The 20,210-nt window shown below is 46.9% G+C and overlaps 1 long non-coding RNA gene across 3 annotated transcripts; it reads right to left on the bottom strand.

The window, feature by feature from the left end:
• Window positions 1-8,114: 8,114 nt before the first annotated feature.
• LOC309863582 lies at window positions 8,115-10,816 on the bottom strand. Of its 3 annotated transcripts, none has more exons than XR_014311124.1 (3): window positions 10,425-10,816; window positions 10,020-10,113; window positions 8,115-9,136 (listed from the first exon to the last, which is right to left on the bottom strand). It is a non-coding gene; the product is annotated as an uncharacterized lncRNA (long non-coding RNA). The 3 variants fall into 3 exon arrangements; XR_014311125.1 differs by having other exon boundaries at window positions 10,025-10,113; window positions 10,408-10,815; XR_014311126.1 differs by having other exon boundaries at window positions 10,025-10,113; window positions 10,425-10,809.
• Between the last annotated feature and the right edge of the window lie 9,394 nt (window positions 10,817-20,210).

Here is a 20,210-nt window from a genome sequence, read left to right as displayed (position 1 = left end):
GGGCCTGGGGTGCCTGGCTGGCTCTGTAGTGATCTCAGGGTTGTGAGTTCATGCCCCACACTGGGCATGGAGCCTATTTAAAAAACAAAAAAGACAAACTTTAGAAACTTGGGCCTGGAGTATCTTCTTCAGGAAGTGGTACTCATTCCCTTTGGACATCCAAAGCTTCTTCCATATCCCATTTTCACCTTGAAACTGTCCTATTTTTCTGGATGTCATAGCTTAAGACAGATTTTAGAATAATATATAAATCAGCCATCACTACAGTTACTTTTAATGTCACTGCCATATGCAAAAGTGATGTTCCCCAAAGTTGCACATTTTACAATCAAGATCACATTGCTATGACCAGCTGTGGACCACATTATACCACATGAAGGATTCTGGAGGAAAGGGATCTTTGTTACACAGCAGCAGAGAACCTGCAACCTGCAGAAAAGTGGAAAGAGAACATATACCTAATGGACTAGATAATCTTGCTAAGGAGATGTGAAGGCAGTGTTGAAGGTCGCCTGGATTCTTCTAGTTGTTGGTAGTAGGATGTAAGAGGAAGAAACAAGTGTTGCATATAAAAGAGTGGGGACTTGCTGGGTTTGCTGGGCATCTCATTCCCAGCCTCTCTGGATGGCAGATGATGCTAACATAAAGGGAGGGCTCTAGACAGAGATGAAGTCCACGTTGCTACCAGGAAAACATGGTTTAAATATGAGACCCAAAGGCATGACTAGAAATGCTCTGTTAAAACCTTAGGAGGACTTATGGTGTTGCCTCATAGAGCCTTTGAAATACTTAAAAGGCTGGCTGAGGATCTCAAAGACATGCCTCGTAGATCTCTTGCAAAGAGCAGGATTGCTAAGAATCCAAAGAACACTGTCCTTACAAATATCACTAAAATCCTGGGGTAGAGAAGGGCTTATCTCAATGAGTTTTGTGGGTATGGCTTTCATGGGTATATTAGTCAATTATGAATCAATAAGAAGCAGTGTTTCAAAAGGAACCATATCAGTTTGAATTAAGGGAGACAGAGACTAAACAAAATGAAAAGGGAATCTCAGAACCCCAAATTTCTGCAAGCAAGAAGCAGTCGGGAAAAACTCAGCTGCAATCCCAAGCTACATCTTCCGAAGAAAGGAAAGATAATTCAGAGGTTGGGGTAGAGAGTCCGGAGGCTGGAGCCAGATTCACAGAGAATTGTTCCCAGGCAGTAAGACTAGGCCCTGATGGAGGAACTGGAAACTGCCCAGCTGTGTCGCAGAAACTGCTACAGACTGGTGATGACCATATGCTTCCTCTTGCCCTCTTTTGGGTTGTGTCTGTAGCAGCTAGACGATGCTGGTCCCACCAGGGCCTGGGAGTGTATGGGGTGGATAGAACATCTCACTGGTTCTCAGGTCCGCATATGGAGAAGCAGCACTGAGGAACTGACCTAGGGAGCCTCTTCCGTCCTTGGTTCTGATCCAGATGACAAGACCCTGGCCTCCCGACACAGTGTGGTAAGACTTGGGGCTCTTCAGGCAGGAAGAGTTTGAGTGTGGGTTTTCCCAGGTGTGGGGCGTGTGTGAACTGTTGTGGCCCGAGGAAGGACTGTATTCTCTGAAGATGGCCACCACAGTATTTCTAGTCCCATGAGCTCTTCCAGAACCTTGCTCCTTCCCTATTATGAGGAGGGATCTATGTCCCCTCTTCTGGAATCTGGATAGGACTTTGTGGCCACCTAAGAGAGGATGGCTCAGGTCGTGCTATGTGACTCCTGGGACATGCAGCTTTAGAGCCCCAAGGTCTCAAAAAAATCCAACTACCCAGAGCCACCACAGTGGACAGACCATAGAGAGTTACAGAGATGCCCAAGGGTCCCCAACTTTCCAGTTTTCTGAGCCCAGTCACCAGATATGTGAAGTGAAGGAGCATTTGAGATGACTCCAGCTCTAGCCACACCTGACAGCAATTCCACCAGACCCTGAGCCCTAAATGTTGAACTGGGTCTTCCAAATTCTTGACCTATTCAGTTTTTTTTTTTTTAAGATTTTATTTATTTATTTGATAGACAGAGATCACAAGCAGGCAGAGAGGCAGGCAGAGAGAGAGGATGAACCTTGACCTATTCAGTTTTAGAGTGGTCAATTATGTAACAAGAGATTATCAGAACAGAGTGCCAGAAACTGCTGTTTGGTGAAGGCTGATGTACCTTCTGCCACAAAGCTGACATTGTCTTCTGTGGCTGTGAAGCAGATTACCTACTTGACAGCTTGGAAATAAAAACAAACCACCCCCTTATTATCTCATGCTTTTAATGTCTGAAGTCCAGTGTGGCTAGAGTCTTTGCTCACTTAGACTGGGCTACCTTCCTTTCTGGAGGCCCTTGGAAGACATCATTCCCAAGCTCATTCAGGTTGTTGGCAGACTCCAGTTGCTTGGGTCTGCAGGACTGGGATCCTGTTTCCTGGACATGGGGCTGCCTCCATTTTTAAGCCAGCAACGTGCGTGGGATGCTTTTTCTGCTTTGACTCTCTTGGAGTTCCTCTGAAGCTATAGCTCTCTGCTCTGAAAGGTCCACTGGAGGGGGCGCCTGGGTGGCTCAGTGGGTTAAAGCCTCTGCCTTCGACTCGGGTCATGATCCCGGGGTCCTGGGGTCATGATCCCGGGGTCCTGGGATCGAGCCCCACGTTGGGCTCTCTGCTCAGCGGGGAGCCTGCTTCCTCCTCTCTCTGCCTGCCTTTCCCCCTACTTGTAATCCCTGTCTGTCAAATAAATAAATAAAATCTTTTTTTTTTTTTTTAAAAAGGTCCACTGGATTTTACATTGGACCCATCTGGATAATTACATCTGCAAAGTCCTTTTTGCCTTGCAACATAACATGTTTGTGGAAGTAACACCACGTGTACAGATCATGGGAGCCAAAATTCTGACAGAATCTCTGACAACGAAAGCTGAACCTGAAGAACCCCAGGCAATTAGGCCTTGGTTTTCCTCTGCCTATTTTGCTGGTGACCTGCCACCAATGTAACTCAAAAGTCATACATTATGGTGTGTGACCTCAAACAGAAGCACAGTGTAATTGGGGAAGCCACTTCTTTCCCTAGCCTTGGGACATAAATGCCTCCATGTGGGAGTCTTTTAGATGCCCATGACTTCTTTTCAAGCAAATCTGGATTATTATTATTATTTTTAAAAGTGGGGGAGCGGCGCCTGGATGGCTCAGTCAGTTAAGTGTCTAACTCTTGGTTTCAGCTCAGGTCATGATCTCAGGGTGGTGAGATCGACCCCCCCCCGCCCCCCCCCCCCCCGTCAGGCTCCGCACTCAGCATGGAGTCTGCTGGAGATTCTCCCTCTCCCTCTGCCCCTCCCCTCCCACACTCTCTCTCTAAAGAAATAAATCTTTATTAAAAAAGCTAATCTGAAGTGATGGCACCTCTGTTCTACAGGTCTTACCGAGGCTCCCTTTTTCTCTTCATGTTTATTCACTATATTAAAAAGTTTTGTTACAGAAGAGATTTTCTTATCCCCTTGGCCTCCCATTGTCCCCCACTTTGGGTGGAGGAGGGTGACTTTGTTAAGACATTGTGAAGGAGCTCACTTTTCCTAGGGTTCAAGGAGAGTGGTGCTGGTGCAGAAGGATCAAGGTATCAAGGGGGCCACAAGCAGGAGTGACCAACAGAACGGAATCCTCGTGCCCACCTAGGACAGACTCGGTGAAGACAAGGTGCACCAGAGCCTCAGGGCCTCTGGGTGGTCCACAGACAGCAGGGTTGTTGCTTTGGAGATGGGCTGCACTTTCCTACAGGAGTAGGTTAACCTACAGGAGTAACTGAGCAGTGCCTGTCAGGCCTGGAGCTAAACCAAGTGCCTGGGAATTCTGCACTGTGAGGAAGGCTCTCTGGATGGGAGAGCCCGCCCTGCAAAAGCTCACTGAACCTGCTGTGGGAGCAGAAAGCAGGAAAATGGCAAATGGCTAATGCAACCAGAAAGCTGGGAGTCTGTCCTCATCTGTGTTTTGGGTCATTGTCCCAGGAAATACTGGGGAAGGGGTTCTTAAGAACAGTGGTGCATAAACCTGTATCATTCCATCACGAATCTCACAGAAAAGCGGGATTGATCCAGGAGAAGGGAAGGGGGCATCCCACGAAGGGCTGACAAGAAGACACAGGGAGCCTAGAGGGTGGCAGAACCAAGAGTATGGAGTGGGGGCCACTGCATCCTAAGAAAGGCCGCAGCAGGCACCCCTCAGCTGGTGTGGAGGTGGCCTGGCACAGGGGCTCAGGACTCTGGCTGAGGAGGGAAGGTGAGGAGGGGAGCTGGGGGGGATTTGGGCTGCAGACAGCCTGTGCTCCCCAGGGAAAGGATACAGTAGCGGGATGCCGGTGCTGTACCTTCCTGCTCACTGGCTTGAGAAACCTCAGGAGGTAGGAATTTTGGGGGAATCCCATGCTACTGATCTGTTACCAGAGGCCCCAAAACCCCTCGGTTCCATGAAGGATGGAGGGAGGCTTTGGAGCAGTGAGCCCAGGGAAGGACTCGGGGCTGACCATGCTTCCCATGGTCCGAGAGCACCATGCCCTGCATGCGGGGCCTCCCTAGCATAGGCCACGGCCTCATGTCACCCAGCTTAGGAAAAGAAGACCCTCCCTTGAATCTGTGCCTGTCCATCCCCATGTTTCAGGGGTTATATGTATGCACCATTTCCACTTCTTACCCCCTTCACGCTGGACTTGGTTGCACCTCTTGGCTTCACTGGAGTCTCTTGAGCAAGGACTGAAGCCCTCAACAAGCAACACAAGGCCGGTGTGACTGTAGAAAGCTCCAGCAAAGGCAGGAGGCGATCAGATAGGGCAGAGGCCAGAGCACACAGGTTTGGTTGGCTGTGGAAGGCTTTGGTGGGTCAAGGGCAGGAAGCATCTCTCCTTCGTGCATCTCCCCTTCTCAGGGACCTGTACCACCACCAGGCTAGAAGAACCAGTGATGGATCCCTTTCCCTGCTGCCCGCAGGCAGTCCAACAGTACCCTCTCCCAGCTCTTCCTCCCTGTGACCCTCATATCTGCTGGGAGCTGGTGTCGGGTTTCTTAGGGACTCGGTGGGTTCTCTCCCCACAAAATCCTCCTGATATCCCACTCGCCCAGGAACTCTCTCCACCCCGAAGTCTGCAGGACCCCCAAAGTACAAATCACATGTCTCCTTTCAAGTGTCTGTTTGGCTTGGTCCTCACATCATTCAGTTCTGCCCCTTCCCCGACCTAAAGCAGCTCAAACCTCTGACCTCGCTTGACTTCTCATCAGAGTAGCCAGTACAACCTGATAACATAGTGTAGATGTACTTGCTTGTCGTCCATCTCACCCCCTGGAAGGAGCTTAAGGGCAAGACATTCCCTCCTGCTCTGGTCTGTTGTATTTACTACTGCCTCCCTCACCAGTTTTGATGGATTCCCGGGGCCCAAGGAATGGAAAGGGGCCATGAAAGAGCCAAGAGTGTCCTTTTTCTACCAATGGGATGTGGGCTTATAATAAATCATAGGACCTCAGACCTTTTAGGGCCTGTTTCAAAAGGTTTGCTCTTCCTCTCTGGGCAGTAAAACAGGTTATTTACTCAACAAATACTCTAATCTCTGGAGATAAAGCAGCGAACAAAACAAAACAAAGTTCCCACACCCACGAAGTTTACATTTTAGTGGGACTCACTGACTTGGTTTCCTAAAACACCCTCCCCCTGAAAAAATTTTATAATACTAAATAAGCTATTTTATTATTTAAAAAAAAAATATATTTTTTTATTGTAGAGAGAGACAGACCACTAGAGGGAGGGTAAAGAGAGGGAGAATCTCAAGCAGACTCCATGCTGAATGGGGAGCCTGATGCAGGGCTTGATTGCACAACCCTGAGATCATGACCTGAGCTGAAACTAAGGGTCAGACACTTAACTGACTGAGCCACCCTGGTACCCCCAAATAATTTTATTTTTTGAGGGGTGGATTGGAGGTACAGAGAGAGAGGGAGAGAGAGAATCCTAAGCAGGCTCCACACCCAGTGCAAAGTCTGATGCAGGGAACGATCCCATGATCCTAAGATCATGACCTGAGCCGAAATCAAGAGTTGGATGCCCAACGAACTGAACCACTCAGGTACTGGCCCCCAAATAAATCTTTAAAATAAAGATCAGCTTAAATGCACTGTTGAGCTGGAAAACAAAGTGGACTTGTTAGAGGTCAAATGGAAAAGAAATAGCAGGTGACTCAGGGAATGCGAACATCCAAGTTAGCCTTTGCACTGGAGGCATCTGCAAACCTTGGTGAGCTTGACCAGGGCAGTCTAGAGCCCAGTGAAGTCGGGAGGGGTGGGACTCATGGCTCGGATCCCCCTTCAGGAATGGAGATCTTATGATCCCAGCTACTGTAAGAGTTTCCTGTAGACAGCCCACACTGGTTCTCATCTTCAGATGCTGCCTCAGCAGAAGACGCTGCCTCCCTCAATGTCATGATACTTCTCCAGGGGCACCTGCATTCAGTGAGTGATCCATGAAGAGGTACAAAGCTTGGTCCTCTACCCCAACTGTGGGAAGCCCTAGAGGACTATCAAACTTTTCCTAGTGATCACTTGCTGCAAAACAAATCTGCACAGCACGTAGAAGCTTGAACATTTGTCATGTTAGAGCTCCTGGGAATCTGGTTGAGAGCTCTCATGAGGTTGTAGTCAAGGTGTTGGCTGGGCTCCTTTGATCTCTCCTGGCCCACAGGAGAGGGTGGGTGACTGCTTCTAAGAGGACTCCTTGTTGTCGCCTGGCCTCACTCCCCTGCAATATGGGCCTCACAACATGGCGCTAGCTCCACCCAGGATAATACAAAGAGACCATGTCCAAGATGGAATCTGTGGTCTTTCATAACTCAGACTGACACCCACCCCATGGCCCAGTCTAGCCCATATCTAGTCATTCTTAACAGTTTTACTGAAAACACAGCCAGGCCTATTTGTTTAGGAATCTCTAGGGTTGTTTTAGAGCTATAGTGCAGAATTGAGTAGTTAGGACAGAGACCACAGGCCTAAAATCCTAAGGCCTATATCACCTGGCCTTTAACAGAAAGCTTGCTGATCCCTGGTTTAGTAGAAGCAGCCACGGCAAGCTGCTACCTCAAAGGCTATACAGGAAATATACTACTTTCCTGCCTAAAAGCCTCCCATTCTTATGCTCATGTAACTTTTACATCAAACAATTTTAGGGACAAAGGAGAGTAAAATAAAAATTCTGGGGAATGGGACACACAGAATTAGCTACTACAAAGAACAAGTCTCTGCAGTTCATGGTTTATGAGCCAACCTACCACACCAGCCCCCATGGCAGAAACTTACCATACTGGTTCTGAACCCCTGGCCTTTTCTCATGCTGTCCTCTATGCCCAGAGAAGCACTTCCTCTTTCCTCTGCCTTGGGAGAGTCTCACCCTCCTCTAAGAGCTCAGTTCAAGACACCTCTGTCTGATAGTCTTCCACATGTCTGCACCCCCGCACAGTGGACATGCTCCGCAATGCTTCCTAATGCCACGACATTTATGGTCATGCTCTCAAGGCCGAAAACCTCAAAGTCATGGGTGAGTCCCTTTTTTTTCACACTTTATTTGCAGTAACAGCTCGTACTTGGGAGTTTCAGAATCAGGTACAGTTATTATTATGTATTTGTTCTCTGTTGCGAGTAGTTTACACACTTAGGTCATGTAACTCGCTCAAGAGTCTATGAGGCAGGTACTATCGGAATACATCTTATAGATGATGTGATGACACCGGAAGAGACCTGCAAAAGGTCACAGTCACTTAGCTGTGGACCTGAGATTCAGTTCTGTCCCCGCTGTCCACCACTGTCCTGGACTTCACACACCTACCTGCACTGTGTAATTTTTTTATTCACAGAACATATTACCTTGTGACATATTTGTGTGTCCTTTCTTTCTATTCATCAGAGACAGAAATGGAGGGAGAGGGAGCACAAGCAGGGGAGTGGCAGGCAGAGGGAGAAGCAGGCTCCCCTCTGAGCAGGGAGCCTGTTGCAGGACTTGATCCCAGGACCTTGAGATCATGACCTGAGCTCAAGGCAGACACTTACCCGACTGAGGCACCGAGATGGCCCTACATGTCGTGTTTTTTTTTTTTTTTTTAAGGTTTATTTATTTTTTTATTTGACAGAGCGATCACAAGGAGGCAGAGGCAGGCAGAGAGAGGGGGGGGGGGAAGCAGGCTCCCCGCTGAGCAGAGAGCCTGATGTGGGGCTCGATCCCAGGACTCTGAGATCATGACCTAAGCTGAAGGCAGAGGCCTAACCCATTGAGCCACCCAGGTGCCCCCTTACATGTCGTGTTTTAACCTTGAATCCCTGTGGGTTGTGCTATTCAAATGAGTGTAACCAGACAACTGATGACTCATGATGATGATGTACCTGTTCACTTTAGGTCCATGGTTCTTTCCCCAGACCATCGGGCAGATTCCCCTACTTCTAGGCCTCAGAGTGGTGGAAACACACTGGGGACAGTGGTCAGTAATGCTGACTCTTAAACCACAAATGAAATAAAGAACACAACCATGTTCCAGGTTTCAAGTCAAATCAGATCTCACCAGGTTGTCCAAACTCTCCCAACAGTTCACAGTATATGTGCCAAATAATGTGATTTAACTTCAGAGGGAAGCTTCTTTGTCTCCCAGAGAAACGACGAGTTCCAAACTGCCCTCTTCTAGTGGCATCTTCCAATGAAGCAGGCGGGATCCTTCAGCAACTCCACTCTTGGACAACTGACAGTGTATTGCTTGGCCCAGAGTTTCCAGCACTGATTAGGTCACATGAGAGACAGTAAAATGCACAGTAACAGCCAAATTTAAAAACACTGAGAAATTCCAAGAATAAAAAATATGATCACCTCATCAATTTATAGTCTCAAATTGCCTTAAGAGTCTTTTCCAAGTAAAAATTCCTTCCAGAACAGAATACATTTGTCAATCTGTTATCCCTACAGTGGTCACCACATAGAGTACATTGCAGATTTAGTGGTATATGGAGAAAGAATGTGTCCAGAGAAACAACAAGGTGAAAATAAGAGGCTCTCAGGTTTCAGCTTTTCCAGGGTGTCAGCCGACCAGTCAACGAGAGTGATAGTGAACCTATTGGACAACTGGGAGAAATTTATTTTTAAGATGTTACCCACGAGAATTATAGAACTCTGGTCCGTACCTACTGTGTCCAAACCCTGGCGCTCAGAGACCTGACCAAACTCTAGCACGGCTTTCAGCATCTTTTAAAAATTTTTTTTATTTATTTATGACAGAGAGAGTGAGAGAGGGAACACAAGCATTGGGGAGCCGGAGAGGGCGAAGTAGACTCCCAGCTGAGCAGGATGCCCGATGTGGGGCACGATGCCAGGACACTGGGACTGAGACCTGAGCCAAAGGCAGATGCGCAATGACTAAGCCACTCAGGTGCCCCAGCTTCCAGCATCTTAAGGCTGTGTCCCTAGAAAAATCCCAGCCCCCACTAGTTCCCCCAGCCCCATTAAAGAGCCAGAAGGGGTAAAGCTCAAAGTTGCTGGGAAAATTTACTGTTTGTTCTAACCAAAATCTAGTGATAGGCAGAGAAGCACCTGAGACCCGTTAGAGCAGCTACTTTAGAAAGCTTGCACTTATAAATCTTCTCTTTGCCCTCTGAAATCTAAGTCTTCTACTACCCAACACTGTCTTCTCAAGGACCTGAAGGCCATCTCTCTGGCCTCTCACTCTTGGTCTGTGCAGGAGGACAGGGTCTTACTTGGGTTGGTGCCTGGTCCAACTTGCACCCGCGCCCCTGTCACAAAGACAGACGTTTGCTACTCTGGATATACTTCAATGAGCAAATCCGGATACTTGAGTCAACTGGACCAAACCCCCCTTTTAACCCTTCAGTGCCTTTTCCCTAGCACTCCCACGCTTTTAGTCTGCTGCCCTTCGTTTCGGGGGAGTTCAGTTCAGTTCACGCTGGATTCTCTGCCCTATTACAATAGTTGTAACTCAATAAGATCCAACCTTACAGTTTCAGGAGTGCCCAGCTTTATCTTTCACACCTGTGGGAATCTGTAGTCCTGGGGTATAAAGGTCAACTGGGCATGCAGAACGCCACCTACGGCAGAAAGGGTCAAGTGAAACGCTCCAAACTGCTGGCAAAATTTAGAAATGGTCAATAATGGCCTTCTGTTTCACACTTAAAAATTCTGCTCTGCTCCCCCGTATTCTGCTTGATAGCCTAGGGTTTTCTTCGGTTCAACCCCCTAACCAGTGGCAGCTCTACACCTCTTGCTTTTCTACCACTAGAAAACCAAATCCCTTCTCCTCTCGTCACCAACCAAAGAGCGCGACTCTGTGCGCTCCCGCCCCCTGAGGACCCCCCACGCCCGCCCGCGCCGGCGGGTGGAACTCCGCGGAGACCCGCACCTCACTCAGCAACTCGCCCCGCAGGCTCGCGACCTCCCGCAGCTTCCGGCCGGGTGCGCGCGCACGTGCTCGCGCTCGAGGGCGGTGGCGTCCCGGCGCGCGGCCACGGCGGCGTGCGCGGGGCTTGAAGAGGTTGGGGGGTACTGCAGCGCTTCCGCGTCCGGCCGTCCGCGAGCCCTGGGCGCAGGACCGAGCTCGGCGGGAGCGCCTCCCTGACGAGCAACGGGCGCAGGAGTTTTGTGTACTTTTAATAAAACTTTACAAAACTTCTCCCCTTAACGGAGCTCAAGTCCCATCCAAGATGGCCTCCCAGTTGTGCAGCGGCGCCCTGTTGCTTTGCAGCCCCTTTCGCGACAGCCCCGAGTCCCTTTACGGCCACGTCCCTGTGGGAGGCCCAAGTCGGGGGCGCAGGGCGCTCGCGCCCGGTATTTGGTGTGGCGCGCGAGCGGGTGTGAACGCTTGTCCCAGGTCTTGGCTCCTCTCTGTCAAGGCCCTGGGGTGGATTCTCAGGGGGTGGCTTTGAACCCAGACTTGTAGAAGTGATCTCTCCACATTAGGAAACCCAGGGCTGCATCAGTTTCTCCCTCGCTTTGCCCCCACATTTCTGCCCCAGCCAGCCGTCCCCCAGGGCTTTAGTTTCTTTGCCTTACCGTGCTATTTGGGGGAGATAATTGGATAACTTTATGTTCTAGGCCTGTGGCCCCAGACAGACGAAAAAGAAAGCTCGGAAGTCCTTCCTGTGCAAGTGCCGCAGATTTGGGACTGGGTTTACTGGGGGATCGAATGGAGCCAGTAGTCCCACTTCTGAATACCTGTCAGGGCTTTTGAAACGATTAGCGGGGAAAACAGGCGTGAAGGCCCCTTGTAGAACTGATATAAGCACGAGGCAGGAGCAAGTGGTGGTGGTGGTGTTACTAGACCGTGTATCTGGTGGTTGAGGGCAAAGTGCTGGGATTGGATCTGGGATTTGGATCCCAGCTTCATAACATGCTGGCTGGGAGACTCGGGGCCAATCAGGTAGCAGCCTACAGATGGCTCTCTGGGCATTGGTGTCCCCACCTGGACATAGTGGGGTTGGGTGCCAAGACCTCTAGGGAGAGGTAGTAGGCACAGTGGCTCCCAAAAAGAGATCTTTTCTCTGCTCATGAGCAACCCTGGTGTCTCTTCCTCTTCTTTAAGGTCCCCAGTTATATTGGATTAGAATTCCATCCGTATGACCTCTTTTAATTTTATTATTATTATATAATTATTACTTCTTTAAGGTTACTATGATCTAAATGTTGTGGCATCCTCCTCTTGTCAAATTCTTATGTTGAAATCTTAATGTCCAGTGTGTTGGTGTTAGGAGGTGGGCCTTTGGAGGAGCTTAGGTCATGGGGTAGACCCTTCTGAATGGGATCAATGTTTTTATAAAAGAGACCCCATAGAGCTTCCTGACACATCTGCCTTCACCTTGTGCCCTGTGAGAACTCAGAGAGAAATCACCTGCTAGGAACCAGGAAGAGAGCCCTCACCAGAGTTCAGCCATGCTGGTGCCTTGATCTTGGACTTCCAGCCAATTTTGTTTCTAGAAAACTGCTAAACTCTACCACTAATGCTGATGATTTATCTTTAGATTATTTCAAATCCGTGAACTGTGAGAAATAGATTCTGTTGCTCATAAGCTACTCAGTCTATGGCATTTTGTTGCGATAGCTACAGCAGACTGAGACAAAGGCCCTGTTCCAAATGCAGTCATCTTGGGGGTTAGGATTTCCATGTATGAATTTGGGGGACACAATTCAGTCTATAACATCCTATAAAAGGGATCATAGAGGGACACCTGGCTGGCTCAGTCAGTAGAGCATGCAACTCTCTCTCTCTCTTTTTTTTAAAGATTTTATTTATTTATTTTAGAGAGAGAGCTTGTGTGTTTGTGCAATCTCAGGCACACACAAGTGAGGGAAGGGGCAGAGGGAGAGAAAATCCCAAGCAGACTCTGCACAGATCCTAGAGCCCAACCTGGGGCTCCATCTCACAGTTCCGAGATCACAACCTGAGCCAAAATCAAGAGTCGGATGTTCAACTGAATGAGCCACTCAGGTGCCGTAGTAGACCATGCAACTCTTGACCTCAGGGTTGCGAGTTTGAATCCCATGTTGGGTGTAGAAATTATTAAAAAAAAATCTTAAAAATTATTTTATTTTAAAAAACTTTTTTCTAAAGATTTTTTTATTTATTTGACACAGAGAGAGAGCAAGAGAGCATGAGCACAAGCAGAGGGAGTGGCAGAGGAAGAGGGAGAAGAAGGGCCCCTGCTGAGCAGGGAGCCTGAGGAACTGGAGCACACCGGGACCTTGACCCCACCTGAAGGCAGATGCCCACTGACTGAGCGGCTCAGGCGCCCCTAAAAATTTTTTTTAAAGAAAGGAATCTTATGGTACGTGGCCTTTTGTGTATGGCTTTTATCACTTTGCATAGTATTTTCAAGCTTTTATCCGGGCATGTATCAGTACTTCATTCCTTGTTATGGCTGAATACTGTTTCATGAATATACCACAATTTGTTTATCCATTCATCCATTGATGGCCATTTGGGTTGTCTCTACCCTTTGGCTATTATGAGTAATGATGCTCCAAACATTCTTGTACAAATTAATATTTTAGTATTTTTTTAAACAGTTTGCAAGTTTTTTTATTTTTTATTTTTATTATTATTTTTTAAAGATTTTATTTAGTTATTTGACAGACAGAGATCATAGGTAGGCAGAAAGGTAGGCAGAGAGAGAGGAAGTAAAGCAGGCTCCCCACTGAGCAGAGAGCCCAATGCGGGGCTCAATCCCAGGACCCTGGGATCATGACCTGAGCCGAAAGCAGAGGCTTTAACCCACTGAGCCACCGAGGCACCCCAAGTTTTTTTTTTTTTTTAAAGATTCTTATTTATTTATTTGACAGACAGATCACAAGTAGGCAGAGAGGCAGGCAGAGAGAGAAGAAAGGAAGCAGGCTCCCCACTGAGCAGAGAGCCCAATATGGGGCTCAATCCCAGGACCCTGAGACCATGACCTGAGTCAAAGGCAGAGCCTTTAACCCACTGAGCCACCCAGGTGCCCCTAATATTTTAGTTTTGGTGAAGGCAAAATATCAAAGTTTCCTTTTATGTCCCTACCCCCGGTTTTATTTTAAGAAATTCTTAGCTACCCTAAGGTCATAATAATGTTCCTTTATGTTCTTTTCTAAAAGACTTAGTATTTTTTCATACTTGTGAGCAATCCATCTAGAAGTGAAGTTTGAGGCAGGTATCTCATTGCAGTCCTCCCCATGTGTATACTTAGTTATCCCAGCCCTGCTTACTGAATATTTTATCCATTCCCTCTGGTCTGCAATGTAACATCTGTCAGCTGTCAAGTTTCTCTGTTTGCTTATGTCTGTATTCTGTTCCATTTGTCTCCATCTCTGGGCTTTTATTGCATTTACTTGATTACTAAATTAGATTTATGGTAAATATTGATATCTGGTTAAGTATGACAAGCCTCCCACCCCCTTCTCCTTCTTCAGGAATGTCCTGGCTTTTCTACCTTTGTTTTTTTTTTAAGATCTTATTTATTTATGTGACACACAGAGAGATCACAAGAAAGCAGAGTCAGGCAGAGAGAGGGGGATGGGAAGCAGGCTCCCCGCCGAGCAAAGAGCCTGAAGAGGGCCCAATTCTAGGGGTTCAACCCTTTGAGCCACCAGGGCGCCCCTTTTCTGCTTGTTCTGACTTTCAGTTAGTTTTTAAAATTTTACCAAAACAAGCAGACCCACCTGGTGAGATTTCTTTGGAATTGGATTGACTCAGTGGGCCAATTAGGAAAGGATTAGAATGCCGATTTTGTCAGTCTATTTAGTTGCTCTGTAATGTATTTCAATATAATTTTGTAGGTTTTCTTTTAAAGATTTTATTTATTTGACAGATGGAGATCACAAGTAGGCAGAGAAGCAGGCAGAGAAAGAGGAGGAAGCAGGCTCCCCGCTGAGCAGAGAGCCCGATGCAGGAGAACTTGATCCTAGGACCCTGGAATCATGACCTGAGCTGGAGGCAGAGGCTTTAACCCACTGAGCCACCCAAGTGACCCTAATTATGTAGTTTTTTTTTTTTAAAGATTTTATTTATTTTACAGACAGAGATCACAAGTAGGCAGAGAGGCAGGCAGAGAGAGAGAGGAGGAAGCAGGCTCCCCGCTGAGCAGAGAGCCCGATTTGGGGCTTGATCTCAGGACCCTGAGATCATGACCCAAGCAGAAGGCAGAGGCTTTAACACACTGAGCCACCCAGGTGCCCCCCTAATTTTGTAGTTTTATACAGAAATATTTTCCATATGTTTTGTTAAAATTGTCCCAGTTACCATTTGTATTGGGTTGAATTATGTCTCCTTCAAATTCATGTGGACTTTGCCCCTCAGAATGTGATCTTATTGAAAATAGGGCCTTTATGGCATGCCTTGGTGACTTAGTTGGTTAAGTGTCTGCCTTCAGCTCAGGTCATGATCTCAGGGTCCTGGGATCAAGCCCAGAGTCAGGAACCCTGCTGAGTGGGGAGTCTTACTCTGCCCCTCCTTCCTGCTTATGCTCTTTCTCTCTCTCTGTCTCTCCCAAATAAATAAATAAATAAATAAGTAACTTCTTTAAAAAAAAAAAAGAAAATAGAGTCTTTTATAGATGTAATTAGTTAATATGAGACCATACTGGATGAAGGTGAGCCCTAACTCCAAGGATAGGTATCCTTATGTGAAGCCCATGTGAAAACACAGAGGCACAGGGAAGGTGGCCATGTGACAAGAGGGCAGGGATTGAACTGATAGAAGGAGCACCAAAGATTGCCAACAGTCACCAGAAGCTGAAAGAGCCAAGGAAAGATTCTCTCCTAGACATTTAAGGGGGAGCATGGCCCTGCCAATACCTTGATTTCTGATTTCTACCCTCTTCAACTGTGAGAAAATGAATTTCTATTGCTTTAAGCCCCTTGGTCTGTGGCAATTACAGCATCCTTAGGAAAATAACACAGCATTAAAAAATAGTTTTGTCCTATTATAAATGACACCTTTTATTTTATTATTATTTTTGAGAGGTAGTTAGGTTTAATTGTTATTTATTTTTAAAATCCCAGTGTGAATAACATACAGTGTTACTTTTTAAAAAAAGATTTTATTTATTTGACAGAGAGAGACACAGTGAGAGAGGGAATACAACAGGGCATGTGAGAGAGGGAGAAACGGGCTTCCCGCCAAGTAGGGAGCCCGATGTGGGGCTCGATCCTAGGACCCTGGGATCATGACCTGAGCTGAAGGCAGACACTTAACAACTGAGCCAGGCAGGCAACCCTGAATAACATACAGTGCTATATTAATTTCAGGTGTACGATATAGTGATTCAACAATTCTGTGCGTTGCTCAGTGCTCATCATGGTAAGTGTGCTCTCAATCCCCTTCATGTAATTTATCCATCCCACCACCCCGTTCCCCTCCCCTCTGGCAACCACCAGTTTGTTGTCAATAGTTAAGAGGTTGTTTTTTTGTTTATCTCCTTTTTTTCTTTGCTCATATGTTGTTTCTTAACTTCCACATATGAGAGAAATCACATGGTATTTGTCCTTCTCTGATTGACTTATTTCGTTTAACATTATACCCTCTGGGTCCACCCATGTTGTTGCAAATGGCAAGATTTCATTCCTTTTTTATGGTTGAGTAATATTCCATTGAATATATATACTATATATTCTATATATATTACATATATATATATACACACACACTATATATTCATATTCTTCTTTATCCACTCATCTATGGATGTACTAAATGATACCTCTTAGAAAATATATTTTCTCTTCCTGGTGAATAGAAACACTGCTGACTATCATGTATTGATTTTGTTTCTAGAAAGCTTGCTAAACTCTACTACTAATACTGATGATTTAGCTTTAGATTCTTTCAAATGTATGATGTTTTAAAAATATCACTAGAATATAATGGTAATAGTTGTGATCATTTAAGAGACATGTCCATAGGGCACCTGGGTGGCTCAGTCGGTTAGCATCTGCCTTCAGCTCAAGTCATGATCCTAGGGTGCTGGGATCAAGCTCCACACTGGGCTCCCTACTCAGTGGGGAGCCTGCTTCTCACTTTCCTTCTGCCCCTCTGCCTGTTGGTATTCTCAATCACCCTCTCTCTGGCGTGCCTCGGTGGCTCAGATGGTTGGGCGTCTGCCTTTGGCTTGGGTTGTGATCCCAGGTTCCTGACATCAAGCCCTGCATTGGGCTCCCTGCTCCGTGGAGAGTCTGCTTTCTCCTCTGCCTCTCTCCCCTTCTCGTGCTCTCTCTCTCTCTCTCAAATGAATAAAAAAAATATTTTTTTATTTACTTTTTAAAAGATTTTATTTATTTATTTGACAGAGATCACAAGTAGGCAGAGAGGCAGGCAGAGAGAGAGGGGGAAGCAGGCTCACCACAGAGCAGAGAGCCTGATGTGGGGCTCGATCCCAGGACCCTGGAATCATGACCTGAGCCAAAGGCAGAGGCTTTAACCCACTGAGCCACCCAGGTGCCCCTGAATAAATAAAAATCTTAAAAAAAAAAAGAAACACGTCAATGAATTTTTTGCTTCTCTCTTCATGGTTCTGTTCCTTGTTAAGTTATAGACTCAGAGACTACTCTGAGTCTATAACTTGCCTCACAAGGTTATCTTTCTTTGTACAAATAAGAAGATCATGAGGAATAGTCTCCAGATCCTTGACTCCCTAGTAGGGCTTGGGATGACTGTTCAGGCCGGATATTAACATTATAACGAAGCTGGGGTAACTGTGGGGCACTTCTGGCACGTTCTGATTCATCTGAACAGGAGTCTTCCTCAGATGTCTTTTTCTGTTCCAGCAGTCTGTTAGTTTGTTTCTAAAAGGTAAGACTGACGGCTAGGCTTCTACTAGAATTTTCCTGAGTTTGGGGGTCAGACTGGCGACAGAACTTGATTACCTTCCCTGGAGGGCAGACAGGACTTACTACTAATAAGCAGAACACAGCAGGGGTGATGGTATAGCACCCGAAACAGGGAGCTGTAGGACCACAGCTTTTACCTTTCATCAAGGAAGCCCCCTTTCTGCTGCTGAAGGTTCGGGGCTCACCTGTTCCTCTGGACATTGATTAATCACAGGATTTAGCACACCCTGCTTGGAATTTCTCTGCCAATATAATTTCCTCAAAACCCTAGACTGTTTCCTGTTTACTTTCAGCCAGTTCCAATGTGCATGTATTTACAGCAAAAAATCTTACCAAGACAAGTTTTTTTGTTAACTGGTCTCTGTGCTCTGTCCTTCCCGGACTCTCTCATCTGGTTCCATGGGGAATGAGTGGCTTTGATAGAAAGGTAACTGTTACAATCTGGTCTTTGCTGCTTGGATGGCACCCACTATCTGGGGAAGAACCTTTCTACAACATGCGTGAGAAAGATCTTGAAGTCTGAAGCTCATCTCATCTCTAAGATGGCTTCTTCTGGAGCCATCTCTTTAAAAAAAAATTTTATACACACACACACACACACACACATAATAAATAAAAATTTAAAAATATATATTTAAATAAGTTCTCTGACCAATGCCCAATGTGAGGCTTAAACCCAGGACACTGAGATCAAGAGTCATATGCTCCCCTGAGTGAGCCAGCAAGGCGCCATCTGGAGCCACCTCTTACAAGTTTCAGTTTCGTATGCAGAAACTCTTGCCATTTTCAACCCCAAATGACCAGTGGTGGTGGCCTCTCACATCTCCTTCAAAGAAGCGACCGTAGGAAGCATAGTTGACAACCTCCAGCTGCCACTTCTTTGGCTCTGCCATAGTGGTCATGCCAAGGCCCTACCCATCTGCTCTCAGACGATGTTCAGGACTTAATTTACCACACTCATCACCCCTGTCTGTCCCATTGATGAACCAAGTAGAAATCTGCCTGGGGCACTTTTCTCAGGACAAATTTCCCATAATGCTCTCTACCCCAAAACCCTCTCCTGGCCCTAGAGGAATTGGTGAGCCATTGCCTGGCTCCCTGCCTTCCACCCCAACCTTGCCCCTTACTGGACTGTCCCCAGAGAATTGTGCCACATGGCCCTCAGGTCCATGAAGGGAAAGCAGCTGGTTTCCCCATGTTCCCTGTGCTTTGGTCAGGAGTTGGGGCAAGACTGTCCTCTGGTCATCGCTATACCTCCTCATCATCCTCCCTCTTTTCTAAGGCGGTACTCCTTTAGAGTGTGTGCTGCTCATCTCACTACCTTATCTCCCTCTCCACTGTTATCATCCTCTGTCCCTCTCCTCACGTTGGAGCTCCCTCATTCATGTATAGTGTGGCACCCAGCTCCTGGCCTTCCTTTCCACCCCATGTCCTGTCATCATCTTGGATGAGTTCCATGGCCATCCCACACCTGGTCCCCAGGCCCCCAGCCTCCTCCCATTTGATGAGCTCCTCAATGTCCCTTGGCAGCTTATTCCCAATGGTGACTTGGGGCTTGTTATTGCCCCAAACCTGCTCAATACCTGCTCAGCCTTCCTCCTTTCTGACCATGTCCCTGTCCTCCTAGGTGACATTTGTGCTATAGTCACCCGTACCTTTTCTTTTTAACCTGAGCAATTTACTTTAACAGCTGCTTTCTCATGTAGCTCTCCTGCTTATTTCCCCATCCATCCCTTCAGTGTACACCATCCATTGCTATGACAATGTCCTTGTCAAAATCCTGACCTTTTACTTCTTGTTTCCTGTCAAAAATGCAGCCCTTGATCAGTTGCGTGCTGTGAGGGACCATCACCAATGAGACTGCAGGGAAGCCCAGAGCTTGGGGGAGTCTATTTGAAGCTGTCACAGGTAGTAAAGAAACATACTTTTAAGAGGCAAAGAACAATATTGGTGAGTTTGGGAATAATGGAATGGAGGATTTTGTGAATGAAGGAAGAAGGAGTGGGGATGTAAACAGGAGAAAGGAACTACAGAGCACTATGGGGATCAGAAAAGAGGAAAATAGAACTAGGGGAAGCCCTCAGCTATTTTGGGCAGCAGTGAAGTAACCCCTGGATTGGTTTATTTATTTGGCCACAGTGTTAACAAGGTAACAAATCTCCATTTATTTTAAAAAGATGGTGGAAACTTAACCCATTCCATGTTTGTCTGCTGCTTGGAAGGAGGAAGTGTCCAGGACCAGGGACTTGAATTTGGGCTCTTTCACCTTGGAGTCTTTTGAGGGCAGAAGAAAGTAAACAGCTACGAATGAGTGAGAAAGAAGGTTGTTGCTTGAGGAAGAATGCCCTGAACAAGTGGGAGGGATGTGAGGACAAACAAGGCTCTAGGCCTAGAGAGAAGGACGGACAACCCTTTCATCAAATGCAAGGAGAGGAAGAAAGGATGAAATTATCAGTCACCTAAGTGGGGCTCACGTCATCATAACAATTCCCAAATCTCAGGGTCATTTTTTTTTTAAAGATTTTATTTATTTATTTGACAGACAGAGATCACAAGTAGGCAGAGAGGCAGGCAGAGAGTGAGAGGGGGAAGCAGGCTCCCCGCTGAGCAGAGAGCCCGATTTGGGGCTTGATCCCAGGACCCTGAGATCATGACCTGAGCCAAAGGCAGAGGCTTTAGCCCACTAAGCCACCCAGGTACCCCCCCCCCTTCCCCACCGCAAATCTCAGGGTCTTAAAGCAACTAAGGTCTTCCCTGTTTGTGCTATGTATTCATCATAGGTTGGCAAGGAAACTACACTTATCAAAGGAACATAGGCTGATGATCAACCACCATC

This window comes from Mustela nivalis (assembly GCF_964662115.1).
Source record: "Mustela nivalis genome assembly, chromosome: 4".
Taxonomy (NCBI): domain Eukaryota; kingdom Metazoa; phylum Chordata; class Mammalia; order Carnivora; family Mustelidae; genus Mustela; species Mustela nivalis.
The sequence above is the reverse complement of the archived record's forward strand: the minus strand, read 5'-3'. Positions and strand labels throughout refer to the sequence as shown.